This window comes from Capra hircus, chromosome 15 (genome assembly GCF_001704415.2).
Source record: "Capra hircus breed San Clemente chromosome 15, ASM170441v1, whole genome shotgun sequence".
In the NCBI taxonomy this organism is placed as follows: Eukaryota; Metazoa; Chordata; class Mammalia; order Artiodactyla; family Bovidae; genus Capra; species Capra hircus.
Window position 1 is genome coordinate 73,349,085 of NC_030822.1, and position 12,390 is coordinate 73,361,474.

Sequence of the window (12,390 nt, forward strand, 5' to 3'; positions counted from 1 at the left end):
AGACCCCTTTGTAAGGGACATATAATCAACCTTAACCTTTTAAATGGGGTAATAGGTCACACACATAGCAAGCTACAGAGTCAGAAAGCCCAGTTTTTGTTGGCTCCAAGCCACTTCTTTGTGTATTCCACTCTATAAAAAATAAGTTTTGAGCGTCAAAAAAATAAAAGCAGAAAATTAAATCTGGATGGAAAATGAGGGAAATTTTGGATGAACTGGCATTTGAAATAGTCCTTAAATAGGATTTGAGGTACAATGTGTTTCAGAAAGAGTTCAGAATTTGAAAAAACATAGTCATGAATCCAGCACACTTTTGTGAACGGTAAATACTATTATTTGGCCAAGGAATAGATTATATGTAAAAATTTAACTAAACCATAAAAAAGAATTAATTTGAGTCATTCCTAGTGAGGTGGATAAACCTGGAGTCCTTATGTAGAGCAAAATCAGAAAGAGAAAAATAAATATCATAAATTAAGGCATATATATGGAATCTAGAAAAATGATAGTGATGAACCCCAGTATTGCAGAGAAGGTATGGAGACACAGATGTAGAGAATGGACTTGCAGACACAGTGGGGCAAGGAGAGAGTGAAAGGAATTGAGAAAGTAGCATCAACATATACACACTACCGTGTAAAATAGATAGCTGGTGAGAAGTGGCTGTATAACACAGGGAACCCAGCTTGGCTAAGGACAAGTTGAGAACTTGGGAAGACAAATTGAACATACGCTTAATTTTGTAGCCAAAGAGTAGTTTTTGAAAGACTCAATTCACATATATTTTGGAAAATTTACTTGCATTATATAGTTTTTAAAACTAAAGTTTTCTGTAACAGGAAAGATTATATCCCGAATATTATACCAATCTTCTTCAAAGGGAAAAAATAAAACAATGACTTAAATAGAAAACATACAAATAAATATTAGTTAAATATTTTGATTTAAATAATCAACTGACAAGAAAGTCAGGAGGAAATGCTAAGGTCAGAATCTGAGTCTAAACTGGAGGTAAAGTCATGCGCCAGGTCTTACTTTTACCTCAAGGGCATTTACTGACCTTGGTTTTTACAGCATGCCCCTGTATCACTAGCTCACAAATAGCTAGAACTGCAGCATAAAAGTGACCTTGATATTAATCAACCAATTCAGAAAATCACAAGGAAAATCATCTGTCTCTTGTCTTAGTTCTGAATGAAGGGAGGAAATCTTTCACTGAGATTTGTAACTACCAGTCAGACACCCTAAGCAATAGTACCTGGGGAGCCTGAAGAGGTCAATATAAGAATTTAGTTAAGGTTGATCCAAACACGAAGTGAACCCAGACACTTAAAGCACAACAAAAAATTATAAATAGTGCAAGTATCTATATGTTTGCAATTTTTTTATATTACCATATAAAATAATAATAATTTTTAATGTTACAAAGCAAGAAAAAAATTAAAAGCTCAAAATTTGTGTTCCAAGATGCTTGACTTATTTGAAAATAAGTGAATATATTGATTAATTTTAGAATTTGCTAAGTTTGGCCTGCTCAGTTGCTAAGTCATGTCTGACTCTTTTGAGTCTCCATGGATTGTAGCCCGCCAGAGTCCTCTCTGTCCATGGGATTTTCCAGGCAAGAATATTGGAGCAAGTGGCCATGCCCTCCTCCAGGGGATCTTCCCACCCCAGGGCTCAAACCCATGTTTCCTGTGTCGTCTACCTTGGCAGGCATATTCTTTACAACTGAGCCAACTGAGAAGCACCTTGCTAAGTTAAACATGTCTAAATTTCTAGTAAAATGAATAAGAGGGCTGAAATAAAGTTTGCTGTTTCCAAACTAGTTGAGGAAATAAATGTAATGAAAAAAATTAAGCAATCAAGGAACAGAAAAGAATGTGTGTGTGTATATATATATACACACATAAATAGAAAGTATGAAATAAATTAGTAAAAGAAACCCAAATATCAGGAATTCTAAAATACTGAGAAAAATAAAATCTTATAATCATATGCTTATAAGAGATATGCTTAAAGCATAAGGAAATAGGAAAGCTGAAAGTTACAGAGTAGGAAAATATCTATCAGTTAAACCGTAGACCTTCCATATGCCTTGTTTATCTACATCAGTATCATAGACTATAAAAAAAATGTGCTTAGGCATTATATAAAAAGCCTAAATTGATCAGGCTAACAACAATTTAAAATCTGTACATCACTTATAACTTCTTCAAAATATGTAAATTAAAAATTAACCATTCTATATGAAAAACAGATGAATCATAGTAGGTAGATTTGACATATATATCTTGTATTTCAGAACTTAAATACCATACAAAAATTTAAGAGAAAAAAATGAAAACATAAACACAAATTCTTCAGATGACTTGAAAAGATAGTAAGAATATGAGGAATAAATGAATGTCAACAAAGTTGTATACTTAAATGAAATGGAGAAATAAGGCATAATTTCCCAAACTGACTCAAGAAAGATTGAAAAATCCAAATAGCCAACTAATGATAATGTTAATAGTTGAGAACCTTCACGACTCCCCACCCTGTAAACACACACACAAATTCCAGGCCAAGATACTTTTACCTAAAAGTTCTACCAAACCAAAATCAATGATTCCAATCTTACACAGCCATTTCATAGTATAGAAAAGAAGGAAAGCAACCTAAGTGAAAATGACAAGGAGACTATCAGAAGTAAACATACAAACCAACCCCTCTCATATACATAGATGCAAAAATTTTAAACAAAATATTTGCAAATATAAATTCACAGAACCTGAAACAAACATTGGGAAACATTCATGCAAACAACCTAGATGTCCATCTACAGTTGAATGGATAATAAAGATGTGGTGTATACAATGTAATTTTGAAAATGAAGTCACTCAGTCGTGTCCGACTTTTTGCAACCCCATAGACTGTATCCTACCAAGCTACTCTGTCCTGGATTTTCCAGGCAAGAATAATGATTGCCACTTCCTTCTTCAGGGGATCTTCCCGACCCAGGGATCAAACCCATGTCTTCCTCATTACAGGCAGACACTTTACCATCTGAGCCACCACGGAAGCCCAACTCAGCCATTAAAAACAATGAATTTGAGTCATTCCTAGTGAAGTGGATACACCTGGAGACTGTTATACAGAATGAAGTAAGTCAGAAAGAGAAAAACAAATATCATGTATTCAGTTCAGTTAGTTCAGTTCAGTCGCTCAGTTGTGTCCAACTCTTTGCAACCTCATGAATCACAGAACACTAGGTCTCCCTGTCCATCACCAACTCCCAGAGTTCACTCAGACTCACGTCCATTGAGTCGGTGATGCCATTCAGCCATCTCATCCTCTGTCGTCCCCTTCTCCTCCTGCCCCCAGTCCCTCCCAGCATCAAAGTCTTTTCCAATGAGTCAACTCTTCGCATGAGGTAGCCAAAGTACTGGAGTTTCAGCTTTCGCATCATTCCTTCCAAAGAAATCGCAGAGCTGATCTCCATCAGAATGGACTGGTTGGATCTTCTTGCAGTCCAAGGGACTCTCAAGAGTCTTTCCCAACACCACAGTTCAAAAGCATCAATTCTTCGGCGCTCAGCCTTCTTTGCAGTCCAACTCTCACATCCATACATGACGAATGGAAAAACCATAGCCTTGACTAGACGGACCTTTGTTGACAAAGTAATGTCTCTGCTTTTGAATATGGTAGCTGGGCTGCTCATAACTTTTATTCCAAGGAGTAAGCGTCTTTAAATTTCATGGCTGCAATCATCATTTGCAGTGATTTTGGAGCCGAAAAATTAAAGTCTGACACTGTTTCCACTGTTTCCCAATCCATTTCCCATGAAGTGATGGGACCAGATGCCATGATCTTCGTTTTCTGAGTGTTGAGCTTTAAGCCAACTTTTTCACCCTCCTCTTTCACTCTCATCAAGAGGCTTTTTAGCTCCTCTTCACTTTCTGCCATAAAGGTGGTGTCATCTGCATATCTGAGGTTATTAATATTTCTCCTGTCAAGCTTGATTCCAGCTTGTGTTTCTTCCAGTCCACCGTTTCTCATAATGAACTCTGCATAGAAGTTAAATAAGCAGGGTGACAATATACAGCCTTGGTGTACTCCTTTTCCTATTTGGAACCAGTCTGTTGTTCCATATCCAGTTCTAACTGTTGCTTCCTGACCTGCATACAGATTTCTCAAGAGGCAGGTCAGGTGATCTGGTATTCCCGCCTCCTTCAGAATTTTCCAGTTTCTTGTGATCCACTCAGTCAAAGGCTTTGGCATAGTCAATAAAGCAGAAAGAGATGTTTTTCTGGAACTCTCTTGCTTTTTCCATGATCCAGTGGATGTTGGCAATTTGATCTCTGGTTCCTCTGCCTTTTCTAAAACCAGCTTGAACATCAGGAAGTTCACAGTTCACGTATTGCTGAAGCCTGGGTTGGAGAATTTTGAGCATTATTTCACTAGCATGTGAGATGAGTGCAATTGTGTGGTAGTTTGAGCATTCTTTGACATTGCCTTCCTTTGGAATTGGAATGCAAATTGACCTTTTCCAGTCCTGTGGCCACTGTTGAGTTTTCCAAATTTGCTGGCATTTTGAGTGCAGCACTTTCACAGCATCATCTTTCAGGGTTTAAAACAGCTCAACTGGAATTCCATCACCTCCACTAGCTTTGTTCGTAGCACTGCTTTCTAAGGCCCACTTGACTTCACATTCCAGGATGTCTGGCTCTAGATTAGTGATCACAACATCATGATTATCCAGGTCGTGAAGATCATTTTTGTACAGTTCTGTGTATTCTTGCCACCTCTTCTTAATATCTTCTGCTTCTGTTAGGTCCATACAATTTCTGTCCTTTATCGAGCCCATTTTGCACGAAATGTTCCCTTGGAATATCTAATTTTCTTGAAGAGCTCTCTAGTCTTTCCCATTCTGTTCTTTTCCTCTGTTTCTTTGCATTGATTGCTGAAGAAGGCTTTCTTATCTCTTCTTGCTATTCTTTGGAACTCTGCATTCAGATGCTTATATCTTTCCTTTTCTCCTATTTTTTTAACCTCTCTTCTTTTCACAGCTATTTGTAAGGACTCCCCAGACAGCCATTTTGCTTTTTTGCATTTCTTTTCCATGGGGATGGTCTTGATCCCTGTCTCCTGTACAGTGTCATGAACCTCATTCCATAGTTCATCAGGCACTCTATCTATCAGATCTAGGCCCTTCAATCTATTTCTCACTTCCACTGTATAATCATAAGGAATTTCACTTAAGTCATACCTGAATGGTCTATCGGTTTTCCCTGCTTTCTTCAATTTGAGTCTGAAGTTGGTAATAAGCAGTTCATGATCTGAGCTACAGTCAGCTCCTGGTCTTGTTTTTGCTGACTGTATAGAGCTTCTCCATCTTTGGCTGCATAGAAAATAATCAATCTGATTTCGGTGTTGACCATCTGGTGATATCCATGTGTAGAGTCTTCTCTTGTGTTGTTGGAAGAGGGTGTTTGCTATGACCAGTGCATTTTCATGGCAAAACTCTATTAGTCTTTGCCCTGCTTCATTCCGCATTCCAATGCCAAATTTGCCTGTTCCTCCAAGTGTTTCTTGACTTCCTGCTTTTGCATTCCAGTCCCCTATAATGAAAAGGACATCTTTTTGGGGTGTTAGTTCTAAAAGGTCTTGTAGTTCTTCATAGAACCATTCAACTTCAGCTTCTTCAGCATTACTGGTTGGGGCATAGACTTGGGTTACTGTGATATTGAATGGTTTGCCTTGGAGACGAACAGAGATCATTCTGTCATTTTTGAGATTGCATCCAAGTACTGCATTTCAGACTCTTTTGTTGACCATCATGGCTACTCCATTTCTTCTGAGGGATTCCTGCCCACAGTAGTAGATATAATGGTCATCTGAGTTAAATTCAGATGTTAATTTCAGTCCATTTTAGTTCGCTGATTCCTAGAATGTCGACGTTCAATCTAGCCATCTGTTGTTTGACTACTTCCAATTTGCCTTGATTCATGGACCTGACATTCCAGGTTCCTATGGAATATTGCTCTTTACAGCATCGGACCTTGCTTCTATCACCAGTCACATCCACAACTGGGTGTTGTTTTTACTTTGGCTCCATCCCTTCATTCTTTCTGGAGTTGTTTCTCCGCTGACCTCAATTAGCATATTAGGCACCTACTGACCTGGGGAGTACCTCTTTCAGTATCCTATCATTTTGCCTGTTCATACTGTTCATGGGGGTTCTCAAGGCAAGAATACTGAAGTGGTTTGCCATTCCCTTCTCCAGTGGACCACATTCTGTCAGACCTCTCCACCATGACCTGCCCATCTTGGGTTGCCCTGTGGGCATGGCTTGGTTTCATTGAGTTAGACAAGGCTGTGGTCCAAGTCTGATTAGATTGACTAGTTTTCTGTGAGTATGGCTTCAGTATGTCTGTCCTCTGATGCCCTCTTGCAACACCTACCATCTTACTTGGGTTTCTCTTACCTTGGGCATGGGGTATCTCTTCACGGTTGTTCCAGCAAAGCATAGCTGCTGCTCCTTATCTTGGAAGAGGGGTATCTCCTCCCACCACCCTTCCTGACCTTCAATGTGGGATGGTCCTCTAGGCACTCCTGCGCCCACACAGCCACCACTCCTTGGAAGTGGGGTTGCTCCTCCTGGTCACCACCCTGGCCTCGGGCATTGGGTTGTTCCTCCTGGCTGCCGCCCCTGGCCTCGGGCACTGCCCCTGGCCTCGGACGCTGGGTGTCTCCTCTCGGCTGTCACCTCTGACCTCGGACGCGGGGTAGCCCCTCTCGGCCGTTCTTGTGCCATCGCAGCCTGGCACCGTAGGCTGCTGCCCCTGACCTCAGACATGGGGTAGCTCTCAGCCATGCTTAGTGCGCTGGCCGCTGCCGCCACCTAACACATATATATGAAATCTAGAAAAATGGTATTGATGAACTTTATGTAGGGAAGGAATGGAGACACAGATGTAAAGACTTGTAGACACAATGTGGGAAGGAGAGAGTGAGAGTAGTGGAGAAAGTAGCATCGACATATATTTACTATGATGTGTAAAATAGCTGGTAAGAAGAGGCTATGTAACACGGGGAGCCCAGTTTGGCTCTCTGTGAGGACCCAGTGTAGTGGGATGGGAGACGGGAGTGAGGCTCAAGACGGAGGGAATATATGTATAATGATGGCTGATTTGTGTTGTGCAGCAGATACTAACATAACATTTCAAAGCAATTATCCTCCAGTTAAAAAAGAACAGAATGTAAAAATCACTACATGACCACTTTGGACATCACATAGGAAATTAAGTTAATTTTACCACATTAAAAATTACAGAAGAAAAATCATAAGGTCATTTCAATATAGCAGAGAAAGCATTTGATAAAATGTCTATTTATGATTAAAAAAAATATTCTAGCACCCCATGAGAGGTATGAGATGATTCCAAACCTCTAAAGATATCAATAAATAAATAAACTAAGAATAGTATAATAGTAGAAGCCTTCCCTTTGAGACTGGGAAATAGACAAGAGTTTCTGCTTTAGGCATTTCAACCCAGCATTTACTAGAAGTCCCAGCCAGCAAGGGAAGGCAAGAAAAAGTAAGAGAAATGGGAAGTGAAAACAAAGCTTTCATTTCTGGCAAAATTTTTAATTGTATGCATAGAAAGTTCAAAATAATATATAGAAAATTATTTGAATTGTTTAGAGAGCTTAAGTAGATGGGGAGCACTTTAGATGGGGAAACAGTGGAAACAGTGGCTAACTTTATTGTTTGGGGCTCTAAAATCACTGCAGATGGTGATTGCAGCCCTGAAATTAAAAGATGCTTACTCCTTGGAAGGAAAGTTATGACCAACCTAGATAACATATTAAAAAGCAGAGCCATTACTTTGTCCGCAAAGGTATGTCTAGTTAAGGCTATGGTTTTTCCAGTGGTCATGTATGGATATGAGAGTTGGACTATAAAGAAAGCTGAGCACTGAAGAATTGATGCTTTTGAACTGTGGTCATGGAGAAGACTCTTGAGAGTCCCTTGGATACAAGGAGATCAAACCAGTCCATCCTAAAGCAGATCAGTCCTGGGTGTTTGTTGGAAGGATTGATGTTGAAGTTGAAACTCCAATACTTTGGCCTCCTGATGTGGAAAACTGACTCATTTGATAAGACCCTGATGCTGGGAGAGATTGAGGACAGGAGGAGAAGGGGACGACAGAGAATGAGATGGTTGGATGGCATCACTGATTCAAAGGGCATGGGTTTGGATGAACTCCAGGAGTTGGTGATGGACAGGGAGGCCTGGTGTGCTGCAGTTCATCGGGTCGCAATGAGTCGGGCAGGACTGAGTGACTGAACTGAACTGAACTGAGAGCTCAAGTAGGTTTCTCATTACAAAATGCAACATAAATATGTTTGAATTTCTATATACCAAAACAAAAAGAGAAAAACTTACAAGGGCATCAAAGAGATCACTTCTGAATGGGTGGCCTTGAAATTGTTCAGGACAAACAGCATGCTTCTGTGATTAGTATTGTTCTAATTTCAAAATCTATGTTTAGTTAAAATATATAATTTAGGTAATCTATGAATGATAACTTTTCTGAAAATACAGTACACCCAGAGCCCTGTAGTCTGAAAGCTACTTGCTTTTCTGATGCCAGAGGAGCATTTTAAGTGTCATATTCTCAAAGACTTTTTTTTGAAAGAAACTCCTTTTTAAGATTCTGTGCAAAGCAGCTACAGAGATAAGTGGCTTGTGTTTGGGATTTTCCCATAGGGATTTAAAAACTTCTTGTACTCTTCATCACTGTGTTCACCAGCAGTGTCACTGAACTGAGATAACTAGTAACAATTATTTACTAAACACCCATTTATTGCTTAATACTTTATAAATGCTATTTCTTTCAAAGGTATGTTCTCTGTATGATGAGATGTGTGTGTGAACAAGTAATTAGAGGTGGAATAAGAGCAAACAATGTGAGAATGTCTGAGTATAGATCTGACTATGATATTGTCTATGCTTTTTAGGAAAAATATGTAAAATGACTATGGTTTACCTGTAATTTTGCCTTTTTGGTATAACTGTTTTCTCTGCTAGAATTAATCATTTTGAACACAGTCTCCCTGGGTATTGGAAGTGCATGGTTCCAGAGGCCTCGGCATGGACGCTCAAGACCCTTATATAAAATGAACAGCGTACTCTGAATATCAACGGGTTTTAATCTATAGATTGAACCTTCTTTGGATCAATTTTCCAGGAACTTGCCAGAAAATAGAGAGGGCTGTCCATATATGCATACTCTGAAGATTTTCTTTTAACATCTATTATAAGATACTGTTTGATGTAAAATTCCACTTATACACTTTTTTTAAGTATTGAAACTTGTATCGTTGGGTCAGTTCTTTCCCACTGGTTCTCGTCTCGTCAGAGCAAATAATTAAAATGACAGGTCAAGACCGCTCAAGCAGGAAGAATTTATTAAGCAAGCAGCACACTCTTGAGACACTCAGTTCAGTTTAGTTCAGTTCAGTCGCTCAGTCGTGTCCAACTCTTTGTGACCCCATGAATCACACCACGCCAGGCCTCCCTGTCCATCAGCAACTCCCGGAGTTCACTCAGACTCACGTCCATCAAGTCGGTGATGCAATTCAGCCATCTTACCCTCTGTCGTCCCCTTTTCATCCTGCCCCCAATCCCTCCCAGCATCAGAGTCTTTTCCAATGAGTCAACTCTTCACATGAGGTGGCCAAAGTACTGGAGTTTCAGCTTTAGCATCATTCCTTCCAAAAAACACTCAGGGCTGATCTTCAGAATGGACTGGTTGGATCTCCTTGCAGTCCAAGGGACTCCCAGGAATCTTCTCCAACACCACAGTTCAGAAGCATCAATTGTTCCGTGCTCAGCTTTCTTCACAGTCCAACTCTTGCATCCATACACAACCACTGGAAAAACTATAGCCTTAACTAGATGGACATTTGTTGGCAAAGTAATGTCTCTGCTTTTGAATATACTATCTAAGTTTGTCATAACTTTCCTTCCAAGGAGTAAGCATCTTTTAATTTCATGGCCGCAGTCACCATCTGCAGTGCTTTTGGAGCCCCAAAATATAAAGTCTGACACTACTTCCACTGTTTCCACATCTATTTCCCGTGAAGTGATAGGACCAGATGCCATGATCTTCATTTTCTGAATGTTGAGCTCTAAGCCAACTTTTTCACTCTCCTCTTTCACTTTCATCAAGAGGCTTTTTAGTTCCTCTTCACTTTCTGCCATAAGGGTGGTGTCATATCTGAGGTTACTGGTGTTTCTTCCAGTAATCTTGATTCCAGTTTGTGCTTCTTCCAGCCCAGTGTTTCTCATGATGTATTCTGCATATAAGTTAAATAAGCAAGGTGACAATATACAGCCTTGCTGTACCCCTTTTCCTATTTGGAACCAGTCTGTTGTTCCATGTCCAGTTCTAACTGTTGCTTCCTGACCTGCATATAGGTTTCTCAAGAGGCAGGTTAGGTGGTCTAGTGTTCCCACCTCTCTCAGAATTTTCTACAATTTATTGTGATCCACTCTGTCAAAGGCTTTGGCATAATCAATAAAGCAGAAATAGATGTTTTTTTTTCTGGAAATTTCTTGCTTTTTTAATGATCCGGTGGATGTTGGCAATTTGATCTCTGGTTCCTCTGCCTTTTCTAAAACCAGCTTGAACATCAGGGAGTTCACGGTTCATGTATTGCTGAAGCTTGGCTTGGAGAATTTTGAGCATTACTTTACTAGCGTGTGAGATGAGTGCAATTGTGCAGTAGTTTGAGCATTCTTTGGCATTGCCTTCCTTTGGAATTGGAATGCAAACTGACCTTTTCCAGTCCTGTGGCCACTGCTGCATTTTCCAAATTTGCTGGCATATTGAGTGCAGCACTTTCATAGCATGATCTTTCAGGATTTGAAAAGCTCAACTGGAATTCCATCACCTCCACTAGCTTTGTTCATAGTGATGCTTTCCAAGGCCCACTTGACTTCACATTCCAGGAAGTCTGGCTCTAAATTAGTGATCACACCATCATGATTATCTGGGTCGTGAAGATCTTTTTTGTACAGTTCTTCTGTGTATTCTTGCCATCTCTTCTTAATATCTTCTGCTTCTGTTAGGTCCATACCATTTCTGTCCTTTATCTAGCCCATCTTTAGCTCTACTTTTATTATTTAAGGAAGTTCCATAGTATTTCCATAGTGGCTGCACAAATTTACATTCCAACCAACAGTGTAGGAGAGTTTCCTTTTCTCCATACCCTCTCCAGCATTTATTATTTGTAGACTTCTTAATGATGGCCATTCTGACTGGTGTGAAGTGATACCTCATTGTAGTTTTGATTTGCATTTCTCTAATAATTAACAATGATAATATATTTTCATGTGCCTGTTGGCCATCTATATGTCTTCTTTGGAGAATTGGTTACTTAGGTCTTCTGCCCAGTATTTGATTCAGTTGTTTGGGGTTTTGATATTGAGCTCTATGAGCTGTTTGAATATTTTTGAAATTAATCCCTGTCAGTCACACTGCTTGAAATATTTTCTCCCATTCTAAGGGCTATCTTTTTGTTTAGTTTATGGTTTCCTTTTCTGTGCAAAAGCTTTTGAGTTTAATTAGTTCTGTTTTTGTTCCCATTACTCTAGGAGACAGATCCACAAAATATTGCTGCAGTTTTTGTCAAAGAGTGTTCTATCTGTGTTTTCCCCTCAGAGTTTCATAGTTTTGATTTTACATTTAGGTCTTTAATCCATTTTGAGTTTATTTTTGTATATGGTATTAGAGAATGTTCTAATTTCTTCTTTTATATGAAGCTATCTAGTTTTCCCAACAACGCTTACTGAAGAGACTGTCCTTTCTCCATTGTATATTTTTATCTCCTCTATGGTAGTTTAACCATAGCCACACGGGTTTATTTCTAGGCTTTCTATCCTGTTCCATTAATCTCAGTGTCTATTTTATGCTAATGACACACTGTTTTGAATACTGTAGCTTTTTAGAATAGTTTGAACTCAAAAAGCATGATTTTTTCAACTCCATTATTTCTCAAGGCTTTTCCCTAGGGTTTTTTTGTTCAGTTCAGTTGAGTCCCTCAGTTGTGTCCGATTCTTTGCGACCCCATGAATCGCATACGCCAGGCCTCCCTGTCCATCACCATCTCCCAGAGTTCACTCAGACTCACGTCCATTGAGTTCATGAAGCTATCCAGCCATCTCATCCTTGGCCCCCTTCTCATCCTGCCCCTAATCCCTCCCAGCATCAGAGTCTTTTCCAATGAGTCACTCTTCACTTGAGGTGGCCAAGGTACTGAAGCTTCAGCTTTAGCATCATTCCTTCCAAAGAAATCCCAGGGCTGATCTCCTTCAAAATGGACTGGTTGGATCTC